This window comes from Dermacentor albipictus, unplaced genomic scaffold, assembly GCF_038994185.2.
Source record: "Dermacentor albipictus isolate Rhodes 1998 colony unplaced genomic scaffold, USDA_Dalb.pri_finalv2 scaffold_16, whole genome shotgun sequence".
NCBI lineage: Eukaryota > Metazoa > Arthropoda > Arachnida > Ixodida > Ixodidae > Dermacentor > Dermacentor albipictus.
In genome coordinates this window covers 3676015-3690752 of record NW_027225570.1, presented here as the reverse complement: position 1 = coordinate 3690752, position 14738 = coordinate 3676015, and the positions used below count along the sequence as shown (strand labels likewise).

The following is a 14738-nucleotide window of genomic DNA, read 5'->3' as shown; positions in this document are numbered from 1 at the left end:
GGCTGCATTTCGATGGAGGTGAAATGCAAGAACGTCCGTGTACTGTGCGTTCGGTGCAGGTTAAAGGACCCCAGATGGTGAAAATAAATATGGAGTTTCTTACTACGGTGCGGCTCATAATCAAAGCGTGGATCTGGCACGTCAAACCCCAGACTTGAATTTTGTTAACGTCCTCCGCCACCTTGACCATATTTAACATGGAGGCATGCAATGCCGTTTCCTAACACACAGCCAGGGCACTGCCCCCTTATAATGGACGCCGATGGAAATGCAGGATGCGTCCAATCATCGGTTGTTTGTCACTGCTAGTAGAGACGTTTGTCTTCTCAAACTGCATACATATATATATATATATATATATATATATATATATATATATATATATATATATATATATATATATATATATATATATATATGCAGGGTGTTTCTTCCTGCTAACTTTAGGCCGAGTGTAAACTCTATGCATTCTATGACGACGCGACTAAATGCATGTTGCTCCCTTTGGTATGTAGCGTGTCGCGCTATTTCTGTGTTTTGCTTAATTAGCTAATTAGTCAAGGATAATTAACCAACTTCTGAAGCAAGGAAGTTAGGAAAAAAATTCCAATTAGCAAGTTGCAGAGCAGTTGGCAACACGTACGAATAAACCGTTTCTGTCTTTCTATGTGTTCAGCATTAGTGTTTTTCAGCTTACTGCGTATGCTCGCGAAATACAAAAAGCATCACATGACATGCCCACCTGCGAGTCGTGATTGCACTGCTCCTAAGCCTTCCGCGCACAAACGAAAACATACCATTTAACCGGTGTGAACACTCGTCTGCTTATCGCCATCATGAACCGCAGCGAGGGAAGCACGTCGCTGGCGTCAATTATAATACCTCAGCCAACGCCTTCGTCACTGCCCTGTCGCCTTTTAAGCGGCAGCACACCCTGCTCGATGGTATGCTCGTTTGAGAGCGCTGCAAGCACGGCGCGCAAGCGGGTATGTCAGGTGATATTTTTTGTATTTCGCGGGCATCCGCAGTAAGCTGAAAAACAATAACGCTTAATAGATAGAAAGTTAGAAATGGCCTAATCGGACGTTTTACAAAGTGCTCTAGAACTTCCTAATTGAAATTTTTCGCCTAATTAACTTTGTTCCTTCAGAATGGCTAATTTTCTTGACTAATTAACTACTTAGGAAAAATACAAGAATAGCCTAACACATACAAGAGTGAGCAACATGCATTTGGTCACATCGTCTTATGGTGCATCGGCATATTTTAAACTCTGAGTAAAGTTAGCTGAAACACGTGTATATACATCTATGGTTCAAGTAACGTGAAACAACACCCTGTATATATGCAATGGCGACAAGTGATCAGTAAAGCAACATATATATGCAAAAAACGCACACATACGTATGTTCGTGTGTTTTTCACATATACTTCGAAACTCAATATTGCTCGTGACTCAATCTTATTCAACAATAAGTTAACAACATTTAGTAAACGACTTTATTGTTGAAAACTACTCAACAATGGTTCAATACTCAATACTATTCAACAATATGTCAAGAGAATTTAGTCAACGACTTTATTGTTGAAAATTACTCAACATTGGCTCAATAATAGTCAATACTATTCAACAATATATCAACAGAATTTAGTCAACGACTTTATTGTTGGAAACTACTCAACAATGGCTCAATAATACTCAATACTATTCAATGATATATCAAAAGAATTTAGTCAACGACTTTATTGTTGAAAACTACTCAACAATGGCTCAATAATACTCAACACTATTCAACAATATACCAATATAGTCAACGACTTTTTTGTTGTGAACTGCCCAACAACTTTACTGTTGAATTATTGCTCTGTGGTTTCAATATTTGTTGAGGTATTGTTGAAAGGCTATTGAGTCAACAATTCGTCAACAATATGCCAACAACATTTCAACAGTCATTTTCATAAGGGGTCGCGCTATTTCTATATATTGCTTAATTAGCTAATTAGTCAAGAATAATTAACCAACTTCTGTAGCAAGGAAGTTAGGAAAGAAATTCAAATTAGAGAGTTGCAGAGCAGTCGGCAACACGTCCGAATAAGCAGTTTCTGTCTTTCTATCAGTTAAGTATTAGTGTTTTTCAGCTTACTGCGGATGCTCGCGAAATACAAAAAGCACCACGTGACATGCCCGCCTGCGAGTCATGATTGCACTGCTCCTAAGCCTTCTGCGCACAAACGAAAACATACCATTTAACCGGTGTGAACACCCGTCTGCCGCCATCATGAACCGCAGCGAGGGAAGCACGTCGCTGGCGATCAATACCACAGCCTAAGCCTTCGTCACTGCCCTGTCGCCTTTTAAGCGGCAACACACCCTGCTCGATGCTATGCTCGTTTGGGAGCGCTGCACGCGCGGCGCGCAAGCGGGTATGTCAGGTGATATTTTTTTTATTTCTCGGGCATCCGCAGTAAGCTGAAAAACACTAACACTTAATAGATAGAAAGTTAGAAATTTCCTAATCGGACGTTTTGCAAAGTGCTCTAGAACTTTCTAATTGGAATTTTTCGCCTAACTTTGTTCATTCAGAATGGCTAATTTTCTTGACTAATTAGCTACTTAGGAAAAATACAAGAATAGCGTGACACGTACAAGAGTGAGCAACATGCATTTGGTCGCATCGTCTTATGGTGCATCGGCATATTTTTAAACTCTGAGTAAAGTTAGCTGAAACACGTGTATATACGTCTATGGTTCAAGTAACGTGAAACAACACCCTGTATATATGCAATGGTGATCAAGTGATCAGTAAAGCAACATATATGTACAAAAGACGCACACATACATATGTGCGTGTGTTTTTAACATGTACTTCGAAACTCAATATTGCTCGTGACTCAGTGTTATTCAACAATAAGTTAACAGCATTTAGTCAACGGAGGTGTCTGTCGGAAACTACTCAACAATGGTTCAATACTCAGTACTTTTCAACAATATGTCAAAAGAATTTAGTCAACGACTTTATTGTTGAAAACTACTCAACATTAGCTCAACGATACTCAATACTATTCAACAATATATCAACAGAATGTAGTCAACGACTTTATTGTTGGAAACTACTCAACAATGGCTCAATAATACTCAATACTATTCAACAATATATCAAGAGAATTTAGTCAACGACTTTATTGTTGAAAACTACTCAACAATGGCTAAATAATACTCAATACTATTCAACACTATACCAACAGAATTTAGTCAACAACTTTTTTGTTGTGAACTGCCCAACAACTTTACTGTTGAATTAGTGCTCTGTGGTTTCAATAATAATTGAGGTATTGTTGAAAGGCTATTGAGTCAATAGTTCGTCAACAATATGCCAACAACATTTCAACAGTCATTTTCATAAGGGATGTCTGGTTCAGAAATGGCAAGATTTATCTGCGTAAGGCAGACGGTGATTCTTCTGTCATTGTGCGCAGTGAACGTGACCTTCCGACATGATCTATCTGAACAGTCAATCATGATCATATTGCTTGTTTTAATATTTTATGTGTGAATCAACACGTCACAACTTTCTCTTGCCGCATGAAGTGAATGCTGTTGTCTCGGGCTATCAAATAAGCGCTTTGAAATGCCTTCACATAAATGTTCGTTCCCTTTGTAACAAAGAAGATTCTATCGAACATTTTATTTCGAGTTTTTCATTTCAGTTTGATGTGATAATTCTCACTGAAGCGTGGTGTAAAATGATCATTGTCACTTCGGGTTTATACCTTATCAGTCATTCTCCTTAAATCGCCCAAATCGTCGTGGCGGCGGTGTAATGATGCTACTAAAGGACGGGATACAATGTGAACTGCTTTCTCGTTTCTGTGTTTCTTGCTGTGATTACGAGGTTTTGACTGCAAAAGTGAACAATTGTGTTTTCTCTGTATGTTATCGCCCGCCCGACGGAAATGTTGAAAACTTTCTTGCGTTCTACGAAGAGTTCTTATCGTTTATTTCTGAGGCTGGTTACTTTGTTCTACCTGCTGGCGACTTTAATAATGATTTGTTAGGAGATTCAGCAACCAAAACCACTATGAATATGCTCATTACTTCAAACGGGTGCTCAAACCAAATCAGTTTGCCTACTAGGATCACAGAACATAGCGAAACCTTGTTAGACCTAATTATTACTAACTCGTTCAGTGAAAATAACATTGCGGGTGTAATGAGCTGCGACTTGAGTGACCACCTTCCTACCTTCATAATATTAGATAGGCACAATCATCATAGTAAAAAACAATTTATACATGTTCAAATAATAAATCCTACTCGCCTAGATGCCTTCAGGAATGACGTGTTAAATTCTGGCTTCGAATATCTTCTTGCGATTAATTGCACTGACAAGGCGTATAACATGTTCGTTGATCACATCGCTGAAATATATAAACGGCATTTTCCGCTTAAGCAACTGAAACTTGGTAGGAAAATACGCAAGCCTTGGATCACGCCAGAGCTCATTAAAAAGATCAATGAGAAGAATGCTATGTACCGTCACTTTATAAAAACTAAAAATCCCCCAAAACACAAGGAGTTTAAGATGCACCGAAATCAGCTAAATAAAGAAATAAAGCGAAGCAGACAAAACTATTTTCATGCGGAGCTTGACGCCTGCTCTCGTAAGCCTGATCTTTTGTGGAAAAAGTTGAACACTGTTTTAAATCGCAGTAACTCTTCCCCCAAAACAGATAAACTTAAAATGGGTGAAGTTGAGATATCCGGTCGCGCCCTGGCAAATTTATTTAATAACTATTTTGTGCAGTGTGGTGATTATTTTCCAGTGTCTGAATTTTCGAAATTCATGCCCCCTAGTAACCATTCTACTTTCTTTCTTGAGGCCGTTAGCGAAGAACAAGTTCGGTCTGTTTTTATGTCTCTTCAAAACAGCTCTAGTTGTGATGTTGAAGGTATGCTAATTCGACCTCTTAAACATATTATGGATCTTATCGACCCGATTCTTACCCATATATTTAACCTTCGTTTTTCAAGTGCCGTTTTCCCACAAAGAATGCAGGTGGTTAAGGTTACGGTATTGTTCAAGAAAGGTGATCGAAATGATATCAAGAATTATCGCCCTATCTCAGTGTTGCCCATATTTTCAAATGGTTTAGAAAAGATTATTCATGAGCGCCTTTCAATTTTTTTTTCAGAAATATGACCTTTTAACCCCAGCTCAATTTGGATTTAGAAAGCATAGGTCTACGGAACTAGCCTTGATAGAACAAAAAGAGTTTATTTTATCACAGTTTTCAAGTAAGATGGTTGTACTGGGCCTGTACATTGACTTCACGAAAGCATTTGACTGCATTGTACATTCCATTTTACTCAAAAACTTGAATTGTATGGAGTACGTGGCCATTGCTGGAATCTTATAAAATCTTACCTTGGCTATCGGCGGCAGTGTGTTCAAATAGGTGAGCACTGCTCCGACCAAAAAGCGATTCCTAGAGGAGTGCCTCAAGGCAGCATTCTTGGACCTTTTCTTTTTAATATCTATATAAATGATCTGGTAAATACATGCGCTGAAGCCACATATATATTGTACGCCGACGATGCCAGCATATTTTTTTCCGCTACAGACTGTGAGCAAATCAGCTATATAGCAAACTCCGCCCTCGTAAAACTTCTGGACTGGTCTGTAGCAAATCAGGTAGAGGTTAACACTAACAAAACTAAGGCTGTGCTATTTAGACCGCAATCAAAGCAGGTAAATATGAACGTAGATCTTATCTATGGTACCAGAAAAGTAGAAATAGCAAGTAGTATTAAAATTCTTGGGATAACGTTTTCGCAAAATATGCTATGGGAGATTCATGTAGATTCTGTTTGCACTAAACTGTCAAGTGCTGTTGGTATTTTATCCAGATGTAGGTCGATATTGCCTTTCAGCGTAAAAAAGCTGATATATAATTCTCTTTTTTACTCACACCTCTCTTACTGCTTTTTAGTATGGGGAATTTATTCTGAGTGTCTAACAATGTTACAATTTTGATGCAACCACCATATATGCCTTGTAATGGACCATCGGCCTAGTCAAGCTGTTTTCCAACAGCTTTTAGCCTATGGTATCCACCAGAACACTTGTAATTCTGGAAATAAAAATTGAATTGAATTGATCTACCACAGTAACGAACTTAATAAAGGTGTACATCCTACAAAAAAAGATAATTAGGCTTCTTTTTGATGTCCCCTACAATTCTCATACACAAACTCTGTTCATTAAAGCAGATATAATGCCTGTCTGGAAATTGTTTAGCTATAGACTAATTGTTGCCTTTAAGTACGAATTAAAAGAAAATCGAAATTTCTTTCACTACCTAGCCAAGCTAGAAATAAAGCCTACATCCCATAATATACGTCAGTCTCAATACTTGGAGGTGGTCACTCCCCGTGCTAACTATTCTATGGGTACACTATCGTATATTTTGCCTAAACTTCTTAATCATCTGAATAAATGTGGAATTGATTTAGGTCGCACTACAGTTGGCGAACTGCGCCACGTGATATGTCATGTTTTTGAACAAATCTAATATTTGATTTCCTTGTGATATATCAAATCGAATCAATTTTACATTCGTCTTTTGTTAGATTCCTGTATGTTTGATGTATGCTCCTGTACTGCCTTGTAGAGGGGACCGTGGGCTTTAGTCAAGCTGTTCAGGAGCTTTTACCCACGGCCCCTCCATCGTTTTGATGGAAATAAGGCTTATTATTATTATTACAGTAGAATCTCGACAAACGGAAATCGGTTAAACGGAATCAACGCTTAAACGGAACAAACGCCTCGCAGTTGGTTGGTTTTGTATTAAGGCAATGTAAAAAAAAATCCCGTTTATCGGAACTCGAAATTTCAGACCACCGTATAAATGGAACCGAAAATGGAACCTGTGTTGTGTCCGGAGTTCCGCAAGGAAGTGTCCTAGGTCCTCTTTTATTTCTGATCTTTATAAATGACTTGCCCAGTAATATTAGTGTCCCTGTCAGACTGTTTGCTGATGATTGTGTGATGTATAATAACATTCGGGATAGTAATGATCAGGCCAATTTACAGTCTAGTTTGCAAATAATTAAAAAATGCTGTGACGACTGGCAGATGGAACTAAACGCAGCTAAGTCTGTTGTTATGTCCATAACGAGAAAGAAAAAAATTTTGCGTTACCCTTACAATATAAATAGTATAACTATTAGCAGAGTCGATAAACATAAGTATCTAGGAGTAACGTTCACTTCTGACCTCAGATGGAATCAACAAATTGACGCTGTATGTGGCAAGGCCAGCAAAGCGCTCGGGAGCCTAAGACGGAATATAAGTGCGTCGACACCTGAGGTCAAAATTTTAGCCTATAAATCGTTAATACGTCCTATCTTGGAGTATGCTAAAGCTGTATGGGATCCCTACACTAAATCCAACCAACAAAAGATCGACAGAATCCAGAGGTTAGCATCAAGGTTCATATTTAACAAGTATCGCTACTGCCAATCCCCCACTGAACTTTGTAAGCTTGCCGACTTACCTCCGCTAGACTTACGTACCAAGTATGAGCGACTGAAACTAATCTACCTTATCTTTAATGGTCACTTGCTTGTCGACAAACACAACTTCTTCAAAATCTCGACAAATGAAACATCCAGACATCGTCATAGCCAGTACATCACACCCCCTCAGGTCAGAAATGACTGTTTTAAGTACAGCTTTGTCCCGAGAGGCATTACGGAATGGAATGCGCTCCCCGACTCTGTCATATCGGCCTCATGCGTTGAGGAGTTTTTGCAATGTGTACATGTTATTCTTTTTGCCGCTAAGTAATATGTATATCATAACTTTGTCAAAGGTGTATCTGCTCATTTTGTTTCTTATTTTGGGGGGGAAGTTTGTAAGGTGCATAAAATCCAAACCGATTCGCGTCCCTGCTGAAATGTCTGCTGCTGTTCATTTACTTGCTTTTGTTGTCATACTGTATCCTTGTATGTGTTTGTATTTTCCACTCCTGTAAAGGCCCTTCATGGGCTGACAGTATTATTAAATAAATAAATAAATAAATAGAAAGTAGACTCGAAACCGCAACTTGACGTTCACGCAGAGCCCCATCGCGGTACGCATCACTGTCTCCCCTTCTTTCTCGCACAATGTAACCGCATCGCTTGCTTTCTGTCACGGTGCGCTTGCTGTTGTTAGGCTTAAGCCTTACATCCGCTGTTTAGCGTCGTCTGCGACATCTCGTCGCGAAGTCACGAGACTGCCAACTTTCGTCACGAGACTGTTGACTCTGATCCTGTGGTGACGTCTGCGCAGGCGGAATCGGCAGTCCAAATGCTGAAGAGTTTCTTCCAACGAGAAGAAGGTTCTGAGCTGTTTTTGAGCAGCCTGTCTAGTATGAATGGTGTCATTCAAGGAAAACGGTTGCGAGAGCTCAAACAAGCAAACATAAAGTCCTTTTTCACAAGCCAATATATCGCAGTTCCCACTGATTTCCGCGGAATAAGTGGAATATTGAGATTTTTTTTTTAAATTTTAGTAGTGCTCTGAAAAAACGTTCATTGCTTACTGCTTTTGTGCAATAAAGCTTGTGCCCATAGCGTACCGTCCTCCTTAATACCTAGATTTTGCATCTGAGATCTGCTTCAGCGGAGACTGCCAATCACGCGCACGCCTGCTTTGTCGGGACCAAGCAGTCTGGAACGGATTGCGAAATCCTGAACGTTCTCTCTCTAAACGAAACTCCTGATAAACGGAACATATTTTCCCGGTCCCTTGAGGTTCCGTTTAACGAGAGTCCACTGTATTATTAGATAAATAAGCTCCCGTCTTGGTGTGACCAATGCTTGATTAGTTTTAACATTTCAAGGTGTAAAACAATGAGACTATCGCGTCCTCTTAAAACCCTATTGCGCCTTCCTCATACACCCTCAACGATGCACTTCTAGTATCTGTTTTCGTTTATTGACCTTTTCACGAACAGTAAAACAGCGCTAAAAACGAGACAAGGAGTGGGACACAGACAACAGCACTGACTAACAACCAGGTGTCCTTATTCTTTCAGTCAGCATATATATAGTCCACCACTTTCGCAAAGCACAGAATCAGCAGGATTCAGCATGCGCAAGGGCAAAAAATGCAATAATTGCGTTAGGAAGGCAATCTCCTTCGGAAGGAGAGAAATAGAGGGAAGCCTTACACATGCTTCGCCGCTAACATGAATGTAGAAAGCTTCGGAAGTAAGACGTGCGCGGTCATCGCGGTCTTTTGAAGAAGGCTGTGCTATGAGATAGCGGCGGAATATATGTCTATGCTGACTGAAAGAATAAATACACTTGGTTGTTAGTCAGCGCCGTTGTTTGTGTCCCTCTCCTTGTCCTCTTTTTTAGCGCTGTTTTGCAGCTCGTAATCATGAAACAACCAGCCCAAATGCGCATCCTTCTGACCATTTTCACTGCAATTCCACGCGCGCTGCCATGTTTCATCACGTGGTGACGCGCCCATTGCTTGCCTCAGCTGCCTCCATTGCCTCTGTGTTTGCAATGAAACTACATGACGCCGGTGGGGCTCTGCAAACCTCTGTTTCGGCGGATACCGTAGACGGTGATTGGGCGGACGACACGCGGAGCTTTCGCTACAGCTTCACAGGACATGTAAGCGCTTTCGGAGCTCAATACGCTTTGTCCAATGACGCGAGCAGCGCATAAGGTGACTGTAGTTAAGAAGGGGCTAAAAAAAAGGAGCCGTTCCCTTTGTGAAAGTGAATGACCAGCGAAGCTGTAGCACATGACACTGCGTTAGACAAGGGTAGATGTCTTTATCATTTGGTAACGTTAGCTTTGTGGTTACTGTGATATAAACTGATTGGGTCATTACAACCTTAGACATAATCTTGGCGAAAGTTACATCTATATACGACCGTTGTTAGTAGCAGAATGACTTGGATTGGTGTGACATTGCAAACAAAACTATTCCAGCACAAATGAGTGAAGCAGTTCTTGTCTGGTTTGGAAATGTCCACATTGAAGTCTCCAACCACTCGCCGTGGTTGCTCAGTGGTTACGGTGTTGGTGTGCTGCCGCACGAGGTCGCGGCATCCAATCCCGGCCACGGCGGCCGCATTTCGATGGGGGCGAAATGCGAAAACACCCGTGTGCCTAGATTTAGGTGCACGTTAAAGAATCCCAAGTGGTCGACATTTCAGGAGTACTCCACTACGGCATGCCTTGTAATCAGAAAGTGGTTTGGGCAGGTAAAACCCAATAATTGAATTTTTTCGAAGTCTCCAACCATGATTTCATTTCATCCTGTTACCCTAAAGACCCGCGAAAGGTGTTAGATAGAGCGTGGGAATAAACATTCACATGACCTATATTGCTAAATACAATGAAAAGTGATTTATAATAATTTCTGCGAAAGTGGATGAGGACGTAATGACAGCGATGTCGTTGGCGAAAGTCATTACAGTCTGCTGCAACACAGGAAAAAATTAGGTGGCAAAAGTGACAGTGTGGGCACGTGGCCGGGAAACTTGAAATGGATGACGCGCGCGGCGGGATATGCGGGTCGGAGGGACAATGTGGCATAGTGAAGTGTGGAAAATCTTGTGAAATACGCACAGAATGGCCGCACGGCAACGGAGCGAAAGTTGTACTAAACCTTATTCCGCTTTCAAGGATGATACACTGATGTCGTAAGAATATGAAGAGTGGATAAAACAGGCTGATCTGTTTTGAAGTGATTGAGGTGCATTAATAAGGTAAGCGTGATGCGGCTTCCAAATCGGTGACGCGCATTCTAACTTCGGTAAGACGACTCTTTTGTGTGCTAGTAATTTTACGTGTTGAGAGGTATGGCGGAGATGACGACGCAAGTCCAAGCGTCTTAGCAGACGAAATTGCACTAGTAATGTGCCGGGCCCTGGACAAATCGTTAGACAGGGCGCCGCCTAGGTATATATATTACAGGACACACTGTATAGTATATTGGATATTGCATATGGGAAATCAAGCGCATGAGGGTGGCGGTGGAAAGACAGGCGTTTACATTTATCAGGATTAAGTTCCATTAACCAGTCGTCGCACCATTCCTTAATGCACTTAAGGTCGTCCTGAAGCATTTTTTGGTCAGCGGCATTAGTAACAGTGCGATAAATCACTCAGTCATCGGCGAACATGGGTATATTAGAAGATAATTTGGTCGGTAAATGTTTAATGAATATTGAAAATTGGGGCCGACCTTGTACCGGCCACTGTGGTCTACGGATGTTAAAGGTCTACGGTAGGGGAATCGCGATCGTTAATAGAATCGAACTTTGAATGGTTAGACAAGAATCCTTTGATCCATTTTAAGACATTGGGCAAGATACTCAAATAGAAAAGTTTTAGTCGTAAACTCTTATGTGGAACATTGTTAACGCTTTTGCTAAATATAAAAAAGTGGCGTCGGTCTTTTGGTTAGAGTCGGTATTGGTATGCAAATCATGAACAAAGCCATTTGCGTTTAATGTGAGAAACCTTTCTGAAAGCCGTTTTGTAAAGAATGTGAAAAATTGCTCGAGTCGAGGAAGCTACGTGTGTAGATGTGTATTACAGGGCTTGTAGGGCACGCTAGCAAGAGAAATGAAACGGTAATTAAGGGTTCAATCTTTGTTGCCTGGTTTGAAGACTGGAATGACCTTCCCAATTTTCCAGTCATCTGGTAGTTGTCCAGATGAAAGTAACTGTGTGAGGAGACATAGAAATTCGGCGCACATATCGCTAGTGTTCTTAAGAACTTTCGAGTTAGTACTATCAACGCCAGAAGCGGACGAAATTTGTAGGTTTTCAATTAATAATGATATACCCGATTGTGGGAATGCGAGTGCTATCACAGCGTGCTCGATACCTGAAGATGGCGTAGCAAATGACGTTTCTGTTTCGTTAGTAAAAGCGGATGATAAAGCAGCGTTGAATAAGGCAGCGTCAGTGATGACTGCACCTGTTTCAGCTGTCAGGGTTATCTCGGGTGCGTGATGCGGGTTTACGATTTGCCAGAATTTCTTGGGGTTGCTGGTAAGCATATTGGGTGGGTCCGATTGAAAAAAGTACGCTTTGTGTCACGAATTCTAGTCATGTATGTTTTTTCGGCTTTCCGGTATTTGGCCCATGCGTCACCCGTTCCCCGCGTCCTCGCCGAACAATAGTCGTTTCTTATTTTCTAAACGTTTTGGTGTCATGTTAAACTGGGGCTTGTTAGAATTTGTTAGACTTTCAAGTTTATTTTTGAACAATGACGAATTATCGCGAATGCTTCAAGAATAAAAACTAGGAGCAAAAACCTCATAAAGTGTTGTTATTCATTATTATCAGTCATTCATTATTTATCATCACATAATTTCATTTGTCAGAAAGACGGATAGTTTTGTATTTTCGGTGTCACATCGGTGTGAGCTGAAAGCTGTCATAAATGACTTTGTGGTCACTAATATCAGAGAGGTATGTAATGGGCTGAACTTTATCTGGTGGATGGGTAAAAGGAGGTCAAAAATGTTTGCGCATTTTTGTGTTACGCGAGTGGCTTCTAGCATTAGCTTAGTCGGGCAAAAGTTGTGGCAAAGGTCAACAAATTCACTTCCTTCCCCACTTTTTACTGTTCGTGTAGACTGGTTATGCCAATCAATATTCGGAAAATGAAAGTCATCAAAAAGAAATGTATGTGGATTAGGATGCATTGTAATGAGTCCACTTAGAACGTTGTAAGGCTGATAGAAAAAGGTCTTGATTGTGACGTAGTGGCCTGTAGCGACCGAGTAAAACAGTGTTTGGTGTAGCTTTATTGTTAAGCCATAGCATTTCGAGTTCAGATGAAGTGCTAACTAGGAAACATAATGCGTCCTGGCTAACGGCAACAAGTACATCACCACCACGTGCGTCTTTGCTGTCGTTTCTAAAAAGCTGGAAATAGGGCAGGTCTGATAGTATTTCATTATCTGTGATATCACCATTCAGCCAGGTCTCGGTTAATATCAACAGGTTGCTGATGGATGTCGAATCAAAATTAGAAACAAGTTCGCGCTTAGAAAGTTAACAACTACAAATGTTAGTGTATATAGCAGGAAAATACAATCTAGATGATCATATTTGATAAAGATAGATAATCACTTGTACGGGCAGTGTCATCCTGGTTAAACGATATAAAGTGTGTGGTCATGAACTTCTCAATATCACACTTGGGTGTGCCAGGACATAAATATACAGTGGATATCACAATTCTGTCTTTCGTTTGTACGGTACAGACATGCCCACCCTCAGTGGCATTGTACTCTTGCGAGTCAAGGTTGCATGGTTATTCCTACAGTTTTTCCCTTGCATATATGACAATGCCTCCTGCTCGTGAGTCCATGTGCTGTCACAAACGATTTAAGTAAACTCATCGACTTAAAACCATTTGTCTTGATAGACAAATTTCTGTATTATTATTATTATTATTATTATTATTATTATTATTATTATTATTATTATTATTATTATTATTATTATTATTATTATTATTATTACCAGTTCCGAAGTACTAGAAGTCTGCTTTGCCGCAGGTCGGCCCGGTACTGTACTATCTCCTGGACCGGCCCACGCTCACCTTTCTTTTTATTTTTGACGCACAAACACAATACATCTATTGAATCCAGGATTTTTTTTTTACTTTATAAGTTATTCGTTATTATTTGCACAACATTCAGGATCGGCCCACATTTTTGCTCACGGACACGACAAATGCATTGCGGGGTAGAGGTTTACATTATCGCTCTAAAGTGTATTCCAAGCTATCCTAACTTATCACTTATGAAATGGATCAGTATCACTGCGTTTAGCTCTTCGCTCCTTATTTAGCAAATAATTTTAAGCAGAGGCTTGTAACGTTTCTGATTTACTAAAGTTCTTTGATGCGGTCAGTATCTACATACTTTGTGTGATCACTCGCGGGTTTACTCGTTTGCGATGGATTTGTTCTTGCTGCATACATGGACTTGTAAAGCGGATGTTCTGTGCGTTGTAATATAACAAATATGTATTATTTCTGGTCACTCGCCTACTGTGTGCACAATTACGAAAAGTTCAGCTTCGAACATTAGTGTGTTGTCGGTGCAGTCACCAGTCACCAATGCTTTGGCGCATTGATTCAAGTTCGCGCCCGTTCCCTTATTCTTGATACGTTGGCGATAGCGCGGGCGTAAGTTTGCGTGTGTGTTCGGCTAAATGTGTGCAGATAACGTGTGAGAAACTTATTATATTCGAAGAAGTACCATAGAATAAGTCCCTTTGTTACCGTATTGTGGTGGACCATTTTCCCGGCGATCCCGTGGCCGCTGACATGTTTTATCGCGTGGTGGCGCGTCCATCTGAGCCTCAGCTGCTTCCGTTGCCTGTGTTTGCAATGGTTGTACATGACGCCAGTGTGGCTCTACAAACCTCTGTTTCGGCGGATATCGTAGACGGTGACTGGGTGGACGAAAGGCGAAGCTTTGGCTATAGCTTCACAGGACATGCAAGCTCTGTCGAAACTCATCGCCCTTTATGCAAACGGCGCGAGAAGCGTATATGGTGCTAGTAATCAAAGCGGCCGTAAAGATCTATACTGAGCTTCAAAAAGCCTACACCGACGCAACCAAACTTGATCGAGCCGAGGTCCTCAAGCACCGCTCTAGGATCACAAGGGTAACAACGCCTTTTCTTAGTACTA

At 40.8% G+C, this 14738-nt stretch overlaps 1 protein-coding gene across 1 annotated transcript in view; it reads right to left on the bottom strand.

Moving 5' to 3' along the window:
• Positions 1-14738, bottom strand: part of LOC135920496 (arylsulfatase B-like) — a 363609-nt gene that overhangs the window by 227087 nt on the left and 121784 nt on the right. The gene's annotated exons all lie outside the window — the stretch shown is intronic.